A 15,508-nucleotide genomic window follows, 5' to 3' on the forward strand; every position below is an offset into this window, starting at 1 on the left:
TCACCCACGGTCCTTAATGTTGAGACATTTTCGCGGGTACCGGGCGTGGTTTGGCCTCTCTCTCCCCAAGGGGAGTGGCGGTTCTGCGGCGTTTGCAGCGCACAAGGCGGAGGGTCAATGTGGAGGCTGGCCATGTGGCATCGCCAGCTCTGCCTGTGAGTGGACATGTGGCTGCTCCTTCAGCAAGGTCTGAACAGGCAATGTTAGGTGGGTGATGGAGCCCCTTAGGGAAATAGCAAAAAGGTTGGGGAAGAAGGCCAGTGTTCACTCTATTCTGCTTGCCAGGGGTCTCATCCAAGATGTGGAGGAGGTCCTGCTGCCGGCAATAGAGAGCACTGGGTGCACCCAACTGCAAATTGTTGCTCATGTTGGCACCAATGCCTCCTGCCGTCTGGGTTCAGAGGTCATCCTCAGTTTGTACAGGCGGTTGGTGGAGTTGGTGAAGGCGGAAAGCCTTGTTCATGGGGTGGAATCTGAGCTAACTATTTGTAGTATTGTTCCCAGTACCCATCGCGGTCCTCTGGTTTGGAGCCGAGTGGAAGGCATTATCTGAAAACTACCTTGAGCAGTTAAACAGAGAACCGACTCATGACGATAAGATATTAGATGTTCTGGTGACAAACAGACCCGAACTATTTGAAACAGTTAATGCAGAACAGGGAATCAGTGATCATAAAGCAGTTACTGCATCAATGATTTCAGCTGTAAATAGAAATATTAAAAAGGTAAGAAGATTTTTCTGTTTAGCAAAAAGGACAAAAAGCAGATTTCAGAGTACTTGACGTCTGAATGCCAAAGTTTTACCTCTAGTACAGATAGTGTTGAGGATCAATGGACAAAGTTCAAAACCATTGTACAATATGCATTACATGAGTATGTGCCAAGCAAGATCATAAGAGATGGAAAAGAGCCACTGTGGTACAACAACCGAATTAGATAACTGTTGCGGAAGCAAAGGAAACTTCACAGCAAACATAAACACAGCCAAAGCCTTGCAGACAAACAAAAATTACGTGAAGCGAAATGTAGTGTGAGGAGGGCTATGCAAGAGGTGTTCAATGGATTCGAAAGTAAAGTCCTATGTACTGACTTGCCAGAAAATCCTAAGACATATTGGACTTATGTCAAAGTGGTAGGTGGATCAAAACAAAATGTCCAGACACTCTGTGACCAAAATGGTACTGAAACAGAGGATGGCAGAGTAAAGGCCGAAATACTAAATGTCTTTTTCCAAAGCTGTTTCACAGAGGAAGACTGCACTGCAGTTCCTTCTCTAGATTGTCGCACAGATGACAAAATCATAGATATCTAAATAGATGATAGAAGGATAGAGAAACAATTAAAATCGCTCAAAAGAGGAAAGGCCGCTGGACCTGATGGGATACTAGTTCAATTTTACACAGAGTACATGAAGGAACTTGCCCCACTTCTTGCAGCGGTGTACTGCAGATCTCTAGAAGAGCATAGCTTTCCAAAGGATTGGAAAAGGGCACAGGTCATCCCCGTTTTCAAGAAGGGACGTCGAACAGATATGCAGAACTATAGACCTATATCTCTAACGTCGATCAGTTGTAGAATTTTGGAACACATATTATATTTGAGTATAATGACTTTTCTGGGGACTAGGAATCTATTCTGTAGGAATCAGCATGGGTTTCAAAAAAGATGATTGTGTGAAACCCAGCTTGCGTATTCGTCCGCGAGACTCAGAGGGCCATAGACTCGGGTTCCCAGGTAGATGCCTCATTTCTTGACTTCTGCAAGGCATGCGATACAGTTCCCCACAGTCATTTAATGAACAAAGTAAGAGCATATGGACTATCAGACCAATTGTTTGATTGGATTGAGGAGTTCCTAGATAACAGAACGCAGCATGTCATTCTCAATGGAGAGAAGTCTTACGAAGTAAGAGTAATTTCAGGTGTGCCACAGGGGAGTGTCATAGGACCGTTGCTATTCGCAATATACATAAATGACTTTGTGGATAACATCAGAAGTGCACTGAGGCATTTTGCATATGATACTGTGGTATATCGAGAGGTTGTAACAATGGAGAATTATACTGAAATGCAGGAGGATCTGCAATGAACTGACGCATGGTGCAGGGAATGGCAATTGAAACTCAATATAGACAAGTGTCATGTGCTGTGAATACATAGAAAGAAAGATCCCTTATCATTTAGCTACAATATAGCAGGTCAGCAACTGGAAGCACTTAATTCTATAAATTATCTGGGAGTAGGCATTAGGAGTGATTTAAAATGGAATGACTATATAAAATTAATCATCGGTAAAGCAGATGGCAGACCGAGATTCATTGGAAGAATCCTAAGGAAATATAATCTGAAAACAAAGGAAGTGGGTTACAGTACACTTGTTTGCCCACTGCTTGAATATTGCTCACCAGTGTGGGATCCGTACCAGATAGGGTTGATAGAAGAGATAGAGAAGATCCAACAGAGAGCAGCGTGCTTTGTTACAGGATCATTTAGTAATTGCAAAGCGTTATGGAGATGATAGATAAACTCCAGTGGAAGACTCTGTAGGAGAGACGCTCAGTAGCTCGGTATGGGCTTTTGTTGAAGTTTCTAAAACATACCTTCACCGAGGAGTCAAGTGGTATATTGCTCCCTCCTACGTATATCTCGCGAAGAGACCATGAGGATAAAATCAGAGAGATTAGAGCCCACACAGAGGCATACCGACAATCTTTCTCTCCATGAACAGTACGAGACTGGAATGGAAGGAAGAACCGATAGACGTACTCAAAGTACGCTCTGCCACACACTGTCAGGTGGCTTGTGGAGTATGGATGTAGATGTAGATGTAGATGCTGGAATAAAGAAGATTAGTTCCTATTTTGGACACAAATTGTGACTCTGCTTTTGTTAATGTAAGAAAGATGTAATAGATTAGAAACAGCATATGAAACAGAAAAAAATCAAACAAGTGAGAAAGGCATAATGTTAATTTAATTATTAACCACTATAGCTCATCAAATGACAGTGTGTATGTCATGCTGTCATACAAGCAGTATACAGCATCAGATTAGCACCTGGTGGCCAAAATTGGAGCTAACTTCTTTCCAGCATAAATTGGTATCTACCAATTGGTTTCTGACTGTTCTCATTTCTGCTACTTCTCATTACTTTCATTTTTCTTCAGTTTACTCTCAGCCCATATTGTTTGGTCAATAGACTGTACATTCCATTCAGCAGATCCTGTAATTCTTCTCCATTTTCACTGAGGGTAAGAATGTTATCAGTGAATATTATCACTGATTAAGTACTTAATGACATTAAATTTCCTGACAGATTAGTTACATGTATGGGACTGAAATTTGAATCAAGACTGTTGCATTTCATGATCAACACTCTACCAGATGTTGGTACAATAAACATTCTGAGACATAGTTTTAATCAGTGAAGACAAACTTGCAAGAATGTTACTTCATATAAAACTTCCCGGTAGATTTAAATTGTGTGTCGGACTGAGACTCGAACTCAGGACCTTTGCCTTTGTGGGCAAATGCCCCACCAACTGAGCTCCCCAAGCATGACTCATGACCTGTCCTCACAGCTTCAAATCTGACAGTATCTTGTCTCCTACCTTCCAAATTTCACAGAATCTCTTCTGCAAACCTAGTGGAAATAGCACACCTTGAAGAAAGGATACTGCAGAGACATGACTTAGCCACAGCCTGGGGGATGTTTCTAGAACGAGTTTTTCACTCTGCAGCACAGTGTGTACTGATATGAAATTTCCTGGCAGATTAAAATCTCATTCTGGAAACATCCCCCAGGCTGTGGCTAAGTCATGTCTCCACTATATCCATGACTGTTACCATAGCTTAACTTGTCCTATGGTACTTGCCACTGTCAGGTCCTACTATATCAAATGGAGAATTACCTATTAAATGATGCATGTCATGTGTAAGCTAATGTGAGCCAATGTTTTTCCTTCTGTATCAATATAACAAGCTCATCACTGCCAATAATGATCAATGGATAGTGTAAGCTACACTCACGTTTCTAGTCTGGAATTCATACGTGCTCTCATAGGGCATGAGGTTAGCACAACAAAATCCATTGCTGTAAGAAGGCTGAGTGGAATTGTTTTCTTTAATTTGCTTTGTGTTTTCCAGAATTGGTGTTATGCATAGTTATTACGTATTAATTGCCTCTGTTGTCTCTTGAGGGAATGAAAATGCCATTATACTGTCAGACATGTTGATTTGTTCACAGGTAGGTTGTAGCTACCGAGTGAGTACATTGCATCACCTCCACCAGTTTTGTGAAACAGTTAAATGTACAGAGAAAATTTCACACATATCTAACTTCCAGCATGTACACATTTCAAGTCCATTTTGCCTCAGAATACTCTGAGATAATTGGAAAACTTTCAGTACCAAATAGTCTCTTAGAATATTATTCTCATACGTAAATGTTATCAAAAACTAATATTGGCATTAAAATTAGGACAGATTTAAAGACTTTTTACATAAATTGAATATCATAATACTTAAATATGTTTGCTGGTACTGTATATGATTTTTTCATTTGTTAACAGTGAGTGTTATTTGACCAGAGAATGAAACTGAGCACTAGCTCATCAACATTACAATTTAAATTTCTTTCCTTAAAGCTGTGACTTTTCTAGTGCTGTTTAATTTATTTAACAGTATAAATTTATAACTGGAATTTAGGTATTGATTTCAAGAATATGTTATTTATGACGCAATATAATTCTTAGTTATTTCAAATAACCCTCAGTCCAACAAGTTTGGTGAAAAGTAGGAGTTTTCCCAAATTCTCCATCAGCCAATCTTGATGCACAACAAATTAGGGTTTAACTCGTCTGCTATGTTTTGTGTTCTCATGAATGGCCAATTTTATTTCATTTTCTTGTTTATGAATCACTTAAAACTTGGACCAAAAATATCATGCAAATGGAAAGTGCTATTGATGTGCAATTTTCACAGAATGTACTGGCAGTGAGAGGCTTGTATTGTTGGCCAGTCAATAGACTGTAATAATACTTAGAAGCAGTATTTCTTTTGCAAACACACACTTTTCAAATTGAACCACCCCTATTGACAATAAAAACCTAAAAGTAGGGTCAAATTAGAATGTCAATGGTGTTTGTTGTAGGATTCTAGTGTCATTTGTTTATGAGATATTGTATATTGAAAAATTCCCACGCCAACACTTGTACAACACCTTTGGCAGCACACACTAAAGAACATCCCAGTTACCTACACAAGTTATGAGGATTCTGACCAGTAACAAGATAACTGGTCATCACACATTGTGTTGAAACTGACCACTGGCAGCAGAAAGACTCTCTTCCAGTCTGGTATGGGATGACTGCTGCAAACATGCTATCATTTCAGAAGAGATGTCTGAGCAGGCTGTAGAAATACATCATTGCACATCATACGTGTAGTTGGTATGTTCTTGTAGACAGTTTGTTCAGTTTTCCCCACAGAAAAAAGTCTATAGGGGTCAAATATGGTGAATGACTAGTCAAGGTATGGGCCCTCTGCATCCAACCCAATGATTTGGAAACAATTTGTGAAGACATGCTGTACTACTCTGTGCACTATGGGCTGGACAGCCATCAGGTTGCTACCACAGGTCCCTCCCAGTCTTCCGAGGAACAACTTCTAGCAACCAATGGAAAATTGTCTATTAGGAGACTTCAATGTTTGTGCACATTAAGTGTTCAGTCCATGAAAAACAGGTGTATGAGCTGATGGTTCACTATTTGACAGCACAAGTTTACAATCCATGGATGCTGACATTCCATCTTCTGAAGCCAACTTGTCAAAAGACCACTTCTGCATGTTTTGGCAGTTTACCTGGCCAGAGTTGGTAATTGAGGCTTCATGACTAAACAAGATACACTATACATCTGCAGTATCCTTTCTTAAAACCCATGTACAGAAGTTAACCGTATTCTCACAATTGTTTCCATGCAGCTCTTGATAGAGAGAGATGTGACAAGGATGAGACATGTGTCAATGGAGCATGAGTAGGACATTTGCTGGACTAATTCCACTTCCTCATACGATTGGGTGGGAACCATCCTGAGGATCAACTGCAACAGCAGTGAGAACATTAATTCCCTCCTCTTCTGTCATCACTTCTTTCTTTGTGGTACTTTGTCTGGGTGTTACATTACCACTTTCACAGAATTGGTTGAAGAAGTTGATAAATAATTGTTGAGATAGTTAATGCCTGTTGGTATAGCTTGCTACACAAACCATAAAAGAACAAGCTGCATTCTTCCTACATTTCCCATACACCATGAGCAGGCTGACTTTTTCTGCATTGACAAATCCCATTGGCCACTCACGACCTGTCATTTGGACTGCCACACACTAACTGACCAGCAAGTTGCAGTGCACTTAAGGACCAAAGAAGCACACTTTAAGCAAACATAAGAACATTGCACCTAGTGACATGCAAGATGAATGGCACAAACAAGTGTTGATGTGGAAACTTTTCAAAGCACAATCTCTCATAAATTATTTGTACAAGACTCATGCAAGAACCACCACTGACATTCTAATTTACCCTCTTTTTAGTTTGTTAATGTCAATTGGCATTGTTCCATTTTAAAAAGTCTATGTTTGCACACAAAACACACTTTCTGAGTATTATTACAATATGTTGAATAGCTAGCAATATGAGCCCTGAATACCAATCCATTCTGTGAAAACTACACAGCAACAGCACTTTCCATTTCTGCAATATATGTACTGCAAGTTGTAGGTAAGTCACTTTGTATATATACATATAGAGGGGTGTTCGAAAACTATTGGGAACTTTGTAATTTCATTGGTTGTATTAGTTCAATTTGTGAGCTTTTTTGTTATTGTGTTGGTGAACATGGATATTTAGTATGCTATCAGTTGTCAACAAGGCTACATTTTAAAAATGGATCGGAGAACTTGAAATAAACTTTGCTGTAAAAATGGAATGAAGTGTAATAAAGTTTTAGAAATGTTGAATATTGCTTTTGGTGAGTCTCCTATGAGTGAAATAAGGTTTTACGAGCAATGTAAGCATTTCCAGATGACCTGGAAGAAATTGAAGATGATGAATATCCTGGATTCCTCAGTGCATCAACAATGGATGAAAATGTAGGAAAAAAGGAAGAAATGATTATGAATGAGTACCATATCAGAATCAGAGAAGCTGCTGATGATGGTGGAGTATCAACTGGTTCATGCCATGATATGTTTTCGGATTTTTTTGAGTATGAAATGTATGACAACAACATTTATGCCAAAGTTGTTGAATTTTGAGCAAAAACAAGAGGTGATGGAAGTTGCTTAGTAGTCACTAAATGAAGTCAACAACAATGTACAACTACTGAAATGTGTTATAAGAGTTGATAAAACATGAGTACATGGGTATTACATTGAAACTAAGTCTCAGTCTCTTTCTTGATTGACAAGACCAAAAAAGCTTGGCAAGTGTGGGCAAAAGTAAAGATTCTTCTCATTGTTGAAGTTCAACGCTGTTTACAGGAAGCAGTCTGAAAATAAAACTCCCTGACCTAAATGAAACAATTTATTGAATTTCATGAATATTTGGGAAAAAACGACACTGTAAAGATGCCACAGCCTCCATATTAGCCAGATATTGCTCTACATGACTTACCTATGTTTCCACAAATAAAGAGAATCTTGTTTTAGATGAGATTGAAAGCTTATAGATGAAACAGCTAAGTGCTATGTCAAAGATCAAATTTGCTATATTTTTTGAACACACCTCATATATGAGGAATATGTAAAATTATTGTTTATGCAAAATCTTATGTGTCAATTGTTTTATTTATATAATGGAAGGAAACATTCCACGTGGGAAAAATTATATATAAAAACAAAGATGAGGTGACTTACCGAACAAAAGCGCTGGCAGGTCGATAGACACACAAACAAACACAAACACACACACAAAATTCAAGCTTTCGCAACAAACTGTTGCCTCATCAGGAAAGAGGTAAGGAGAGGGGAAGACGAAAGGAAGTGGGTTTTAAAGGAGAGGGTAAGGAGTCATTCCAATCCCGGGAGCGGAAAGACTTACCTTAGGGGGAAAAAAGGACAGGTATACACTCGCACACACGCACATATCCATCCACACATACAGACACAATATGTCTGCTTGTGTCTGTATGTGTGGATGGATATGTGCGTGTGTGCGAGTGTATACCTGTCCTTTTTTCCCCCTAAGGTAAGTCTTTCCGCTCCCGGGATTGGAATGACTCCTTACCCTCTCCTTTAAAACCCACTTCCTTTCGTCTTCCCCTCTCCTTACCTCTTTCCTGATGAGGCAACAGTTTGTTGCGAAAGCTTGAATTTTGTGTGTGTGTTTGTGTTTGTTTGTGTGTCTATCGACCTGCCAGCGCTTTTGTTCGGTAAGTCACCTCATCTTTGTTTTTATATATAATTGTTTTATTTATTTATTTAGCATCCATATTATCACATTTTTATACTCAACTTGTAAAAGTACAAAACAGTATAATATATCATATATGTTCATCATGTACAATATCTTATCTTTCTTATCAACACATCTTTATAACAAAACATTATTCTGCTTAATTAGAGTGTAAAATTACATATGTACATACAGATAAAATATAAGCTAGCAAGACACCTTGGTCAGTTTAACTAAAACTATTAAATACCAGTACTTTAGTTAAATAGGCACAGTAACACATGGCACAAAAGTTAGGCGCATAGTTAGATACGTACACTGATGAAAGGAGTTTAGTTTTATCTAGGAATAATTTGAAAATTATGAATTTCTGTTTAGAGAAATTATGAGGCAGTTCTTAGAATTTGAGCAAAATTGCAGGTATTCATTAATGCTGTAGGAGCTGCTGTTATTTATTAGTAGATTTTTTGGTTCTTTCTTAAATGTATTAATGTTTGGTATTTTTTTGATGTTATTCTGTAGATAATTTTTGATTTGTAAACTATGCTGTCCCAATATATTGATTTTCTGTGCACATCCCTGTGACTGATGCTTGTGAATCTCACTAATCAAAGCTGAAGCTTGAAGGTTTTTAATGCAGGAGATGCTTTCAAATATAAATATAGATGGTAAGGTCATTATTTTTAATTCCTTAAAGATACTTCTACATGATTCTCTGCAAGCAACATCTCTAATTAATCTTACAGCTTCCTTTTAAGTTTGAAAGACTGCTTTGCAAAAGAGGTATTTCCCCAGAATAGTATATCATAGTCATTAAACTATGCATGTATGCGTAATAAGAACTTAACACTGTTTTAGTATTGCAGCAATCTTTAAGCATTCTTAATATGTAACAGTATGTGCTTAATTTTTTGTTAACCACTTCTACATGTTTTCCCCATTTTAGATGTTCAACCACCCATGATTCTCAAAATTTTATGCAATTCTTTTGCTGAATTTGGCTATTCAATGATGTGAATTTTACATTGGTCCTATTTTTTCTTTATATGTTTGAAGTTCACCCATACAGTTGTCTTGTCATTGCCAACTTCATAGTTATCTTTAAACTGTTTTTCAGCCACTTCTGCTGTTTTGTCAATTTTTTGCTGCATGTTATAATTATTCTTTGCTTTTTATAAAGGAACTGGTATCATCAGCAAATAATATAGTATCAGCTGTTGAAAATTACTGAGGTAGGTCATTAACAAAAACCAAGAATAACAATGGTCCCAATACTGAGCCCTGGGGCACCCCATAATTACCCTTTTATGTTTAAGAATGTTACACGTTACCATCCAGAGAAATTTGCATCTTTGTTTCCTATCAGTTAAAGATGGCTTGAACCACTCATAGGAAACACCAAGGACATGATAAGTACATAGTTTTAATACTAGTAGATTATTATTTGCAAGATCAAACGCTTTGGCAAGGTCCAAAAACAACCCAAAGGTCAGTTCCTTGCCCTCAATAGCTTTGTAAACAATTTTTAGGAAATTGAAGAGAGTAATTTGCATAGAGTTGCCTTTTCTGAAACCGTTCTGAGCATTTACAAGAATTTATTTATGTCTGTCACACATTAATATTTCAATTATTTTTGAAAATGCAGATAATAATGTCAGTGGTCTGAAATTTTTAATGCTTATCGTGTCACGACTTTTATAAACTGGTGTTACTGTTGACTGCTTAAGTTTACTTGGAAACACACCAGTTACAAGGGAGTCATTGATTATGCCCACAAGTTGAAAGACAACTTTATCACTACTATATTTAATAAATTTCTCAGTGATACCATCAAATTGGCATGTCATTTTACCCTTTTGTTTACTGATAGCCCTTTGTAAGTACTTCTTCGGGTGTTACAGGGTACAGGTATATTGTCTTTTCATTTATTGTAGTTATTACCTTTCTCTTTGGATTATATTCACTTGTTACCAGGTTTTGGGCTACATTCATACAATGACCATTAAATATATTACCTATTAGAGGTGGATCATCAACAATTTCATTTCTGTGTTTCATGGCGATTTCATTACTTGCATTTTCATGTTTGTCTTATGATTATAAATAACTTTTAACATTGATTTCATTTTGTTGTTCCTCTTTCTGATATATAAATCACTGTGCTTCTTTTTTCCAGTCCGCATCTCGTGGTCACATCTCGCTTCCCGAGCACGGGGTCCCTGGTTCGATTCCTGGTGGGGTCAGGGATTTTTACCTGCCTCGAGATGACTGGGTGTTTGTGTTGTCCTCATCATTTCATCATCATTCATCAAAGTGATGAGTTTGGACTCAGCAAAGGTTGGGAATTTGTACGGGTGCTGATAACCTCTGTATGTTTCTCTGCAAAAGCTGGAAGTCTGAAATCCCATCTGCAAATTTTTGTATTTCTTGCAGCCAGTGTTTGGTTACACACAAGATTGAACTCTCCTTCAGTGTATTATTCAAAAGGACATATAGCTCACATAACTTACTGGTTAAGCCCTGTAGATTATGATATAGGAGAGTTAAAGAATTATTCAATTCTATGAGAGGTGCATTTCTTGCCTGGCTAACTCTTTGAAGAGCAGTCTGTAGTCTTCTTTTTGTTTCTGTCTTGACTACCACCTAGTAGTCCTGGACTTCTTGATTGTATTTTTCCACAGTGGATTGGGTCATAAAAAAACATTTATGTGTTGTTTGGATGCTGTCCTCTGCCTGGTAGTTCATTGTGATCTGTTGTTTATACCTTCTGCTCACTCTGGTACAGCTTCCTCTTCAGCCTTTTTACACAGTGATATTGTCTTCTGTGTTGCTTCCTTGTCATTTGTTCATTCCACAGAAAGCATGGTTAATGTTAACTTTTCGTTTTCTGTTTCTATTATTTTCTCATGCTGTAAGCACTGTGGTGATATTGTCTTCTATGCTGCTTCCTTGTCACTTGTTTGTTCCACAGAATGTATATTTATCGTTAATATCTTGATTTTTGTCTTCTGGTATTTCCCCATATTGCAAGCATTCAATTTTGGTGCCTGACTGATCTGCCTGTTGCAAGCTGTTAACAGATATCAGCGATGGTGTAGTGGGTAGAAGCATAGCTGAATAATGAAGGTTCCTGCAAAGTTTTTCTTTTCCTTTCATAGCCAAATGTAGCCCATGAGTCGTATAATCAGTCCTCCTTTAAAGCAGATTATCATTCAGTCTCTTCACATGATTGTACTGGGCAGCTTCCATCAAGAACTTGTTCATTTTGTTTATTCTGTTGTTCCAGTCCACCCTGTCAAATTTGTAGGAGACTGTACACAGAATCACTTTAGTGTTCTTAGTTTTTGTGAAAGGCATGTTCAGAGTGCATTGGTATTCCTTGATATTGGATTCTACATTATTTGTTCCAGGCAGATAAATATCACAATCAAATTTATTGAAGTCATTCTGTTTTTCTTCAATGTTATTAATGACTTATTTAAATTGTGCATTTGGTTTGACAATGGATGTTGCAAAATATCTTGGTGGAAGTGTCTGATTTGCAATTGTTTTTATTTATTTTACATGAGTTACTAAGCATACTACTTCTTGACAATGCAAGAGCACTTTGTTTACTTTTGGAGTTTTCATAATTTATCATAGATAACACATCACTGCCATTGTTTTGCACTAACTTTATGCTGCTTCACACTTTTTTTGATTTCCAATAGTCTATGAATTGTTTATACACATATCTATGTTCCTGACTACTACAATGCAATTAATGTGACTAAAAGCATTAGCAGCTAAATGCTACAGACAAAAGAATAGAAAAAACATTATGAGCTATTAAGCAGCAGAAGCGGTATTGCTAACACTCATTCATAAGCAGGCAGTCCCAATTTTCCAAAAACATATTTAGAATTATTTGAAACTAAACAACATAAGAAATAATTGATATCAAAACTTCAGATCCTCCAAATTTCAATCATCTATTTTGTGTAAATGGCTACAAGATATTTTGAACTTTGACAGTATAATTCTATTGATATATTTTTTCCAGAGTCCATGCCATATAGTAGAATCTAACCTAACAGAATTTCAAAGAATTATGTATTTTCAGAACATCATATTCTTTTGTCTGCTTTTATATAGCCACCCTTTCCCCAAAACCAGCAATTCACAATGACAATATGTTGTGTCATGTAATAGTGTGAGTTTGGACAGCATTAGGATAATATCCTCATGTCAGCTAAAGTGAATGTCAGTGACTGGTTAACCTATCGCTAACAACTCTAAGTAGGATTGCATTAGAACTCAAAGAAATCAGGTAACATTTACAAGTTAGTAAAGTATGTACCTATAATTTACACTGTTAACATCTCTATATCTGACCGCTTTGCGCAGTAAAGAATGATGTCTCATTTCATGGGGGATTCTGCATGGTGCTATCATTATGTTCACCTTTCTGGGTTGGCCAAAGTGATGTGCTGCATCCTAGTGTAATAGGCATAACATGTATACCTGTCTCAATTTTGTGTCTAAAAAATATTGGATGAATCAATGGATAATCAACCAGAAGGTGTTAATGATTGGAAAACTATTTATTGGACATTGTACCTTAGGCTGGTTCCAATACTTTAAACCACTTTTTGTTCTCTGGCCCTATGGTATCCACATATACATCTATACTCTGCAAGCTACTGTGAAGTGCAGTCACAAATTCAGTATAGAATAAGACAGGGATTGCCACTAACAGTCTTGAGATACAACCAGAATTTCTTTGGGTTTTGTGATAGATCATTTGACAATATTCTGCTATGATATGTTACATTTATTTGTTTTAGGCTGAAAGATTTAACTGCTGCACTGAACATATCATTTATTTCACATTGCATGACGACACACTTCTACAACTAACACAGTTACATTTTTTTGTCTCTCCGAAGACTGCAATGGAAGTACTTCCAACCTCATTTGATACTTAATTAAACACAGAAATAAGTAACTATAACACTTTCCCATATTCAATTTAGAGAAAAAGGAGGAAATGAGGAACACATAAACATGAGAGACCCATTTCATGACATAAAACAGACAGTCTTGATTTTCCAGGGCCTTTGTCAATATATCTGCCAATTGATCCTCAGCTGAAATATGCTGAATGCCTATCTCACCTTCCAATACTGTTTCATGGATGAAAAAAGTACTTTTGCTTTACATGTTTTGTGTGATGATGGAACTCAGGATTTTGTGCAAGTTTTATTGTTGCCCAACTGTCAACCTTAAGGATTGGAATTTCCATCAGCTTCCTCATTCCTCCAAAAACTCTACACAGATAAATTAATTCCTTTGCAGTCTCTGCTGCAGCTACCAGCTCTGCTTCTGCTGTAAACGTGGCAGTCATTGCCTTTCCTTGGCTGAGACATGAGATAGCTCCACCTGCATGTGTGATAAGTACAACAGATGTTGTTGCACCCTCCAGTGTCCACATCACTATAGCAACCTAATATGCCACTGTTTAAACTTTAGATTATGCCTACGTCACATACCAGAATACTGGCTTTATAACTCTTACTACTTCTTCTGTTGATGCTGAGTCACAAGTTCAAAAGCTGCGTGGGGTGGCCATGCGGTCTGAGGCGTTTTGGCATGGTCCACGCGGTTCCCCCCTGTTGGAGGTTCAATTCCTCCCTCAGGCTTGGGTGTGTGTGTTGCCCATAGCATAAGTTAGTTTAAGCTAGATTAAGTGGTGTGTAAGCTTAGGGACTGATGACCTAAGCAGTTTGGTCCCATAAGATCTTACCACAAATTTACAATTTTTTTATGAGTTGAAAGCACTGTAAGTGACGTCAGGTCTCATTGCAAGCTCTATTACATCAGTGTTCTAACTGCTTGTCAACAGGAAAAGTTAAACTTCTCTGCATTCTTACTTTCTGCATATGTGGTTACTTTATAATTAGTGTTGGGACAAGTTTGAATTCTTGAAAACTGAAACACTCCAGAATCATCTTTGAACAGGACTGACTTATCTTGAGTGCACCACTGTCATAGCATTTTATCTAAATTCTGAGGAAATACAATGCTGGTTTCCTGGTGATCTTGAATTCAGCCTTCGATTCTTCAAAAACCTTGCTGGCATCCTGTTGATCACTCACCATAACTGACCCATCATGTACACAAAGAGCGACTAACAGTTTCTTGTCACCTTCTTCTCTCGTATGTATGCAAGAATCTGTCACTTACCTAGAAATCTGACCATGAAGAAATGCTTTAAAACGGTTATTCCAACATCTTGGGGTTTACTTAAGTCCACATTAACTTTGGCTTAATTTGCAAATTCTTTTTGTGCCATTATTGTATCCTTCTCGAAGTTGCTTATACTGTATATTACTTCCTCTAGTTCTCCATAGAAGAATGTTGTAGACACATCAGATTGAATGAGATGCATCTTCTCGGCTGCAGTAACATTTAACTATGAACAAATCATGCACAGCTTAAATAGTGGACTGAAAGTTCAACTATAGTCTCCACCATAGAGTTGATCTAACTCTGAAGACAAGTCTTGCTTTATATTTCTCAATACTGCTATTGAGATTAGTCTTCACATGGAAAACAAAATTACATGGTATAGCACTGGCTACTTTTGGTAGATAGTCAATTCCCACATCTGAGTCTTTGTAGTTACTTCATTCCATTTTTGTGAAAAAGGAAGTTACTACTCACCTTATAGTGGAGATGCTGAGTCACAAATAGGCATAAGAAAAAGACTGTCACAAATAATAGTTTTTGGTCAGTAAGGCCTCCATAAGGAGAAAATATAAAAATGCAGTAAATGAAGCAGGCAAAAAGGAATACAAGCATCTCAAAAATGAGATTGACAGGAAGTGCAAAATGGCTAAGCAGGAATGGCTAGAGGACAAATGTAAGGATCTAGAGGCTTATCTCACTAGGGGTAAGATAAATACTGCCTACAGGAAAATTAAAGAGACCTTTGGAGAAAAGAGAACCACTTGTATGAATATCAAGAGCTCAGATGAAAACCCAGTTCTAAGCAAAGAAGGGAAAGCAGAAAGGTG

At 37.5% G+C, this 15,508-nt stretch overlaps 1 protein-coding gene across 1 annotated transcript in view; it reads right to left on the reverse strand.

Moving 5' to 3' along the window:
• LOC124712230 (xanthine dehydrogenase/oxidase-like) overlaps positions 1–15,508 on the reverse strand; it is a gene marked incomplete at its 5' end in the record, with an annotated part of 311,678 nt that overhangs the window by 55,736 nt on the left and 240,434 nt on the right. The gene's annotated exons all lie outside the window — the stretch shown is intronic.

The sequence above is a fragment of the Schistocerca piceifrons genome, chromosome 8, assembly GCF_021461385.2.
Source record: "Schistocerca piceifrons isolate TAMUIC-IGC-003096 chromosome 8, iqSchPice1.1, whole genome shotgun sequence".
NCBI lineage: Eukaryota > Metazoa > Arthropoda > Insecta > Orthoptera > Acrididae > Schistocerca > Schistocerca piceifrons.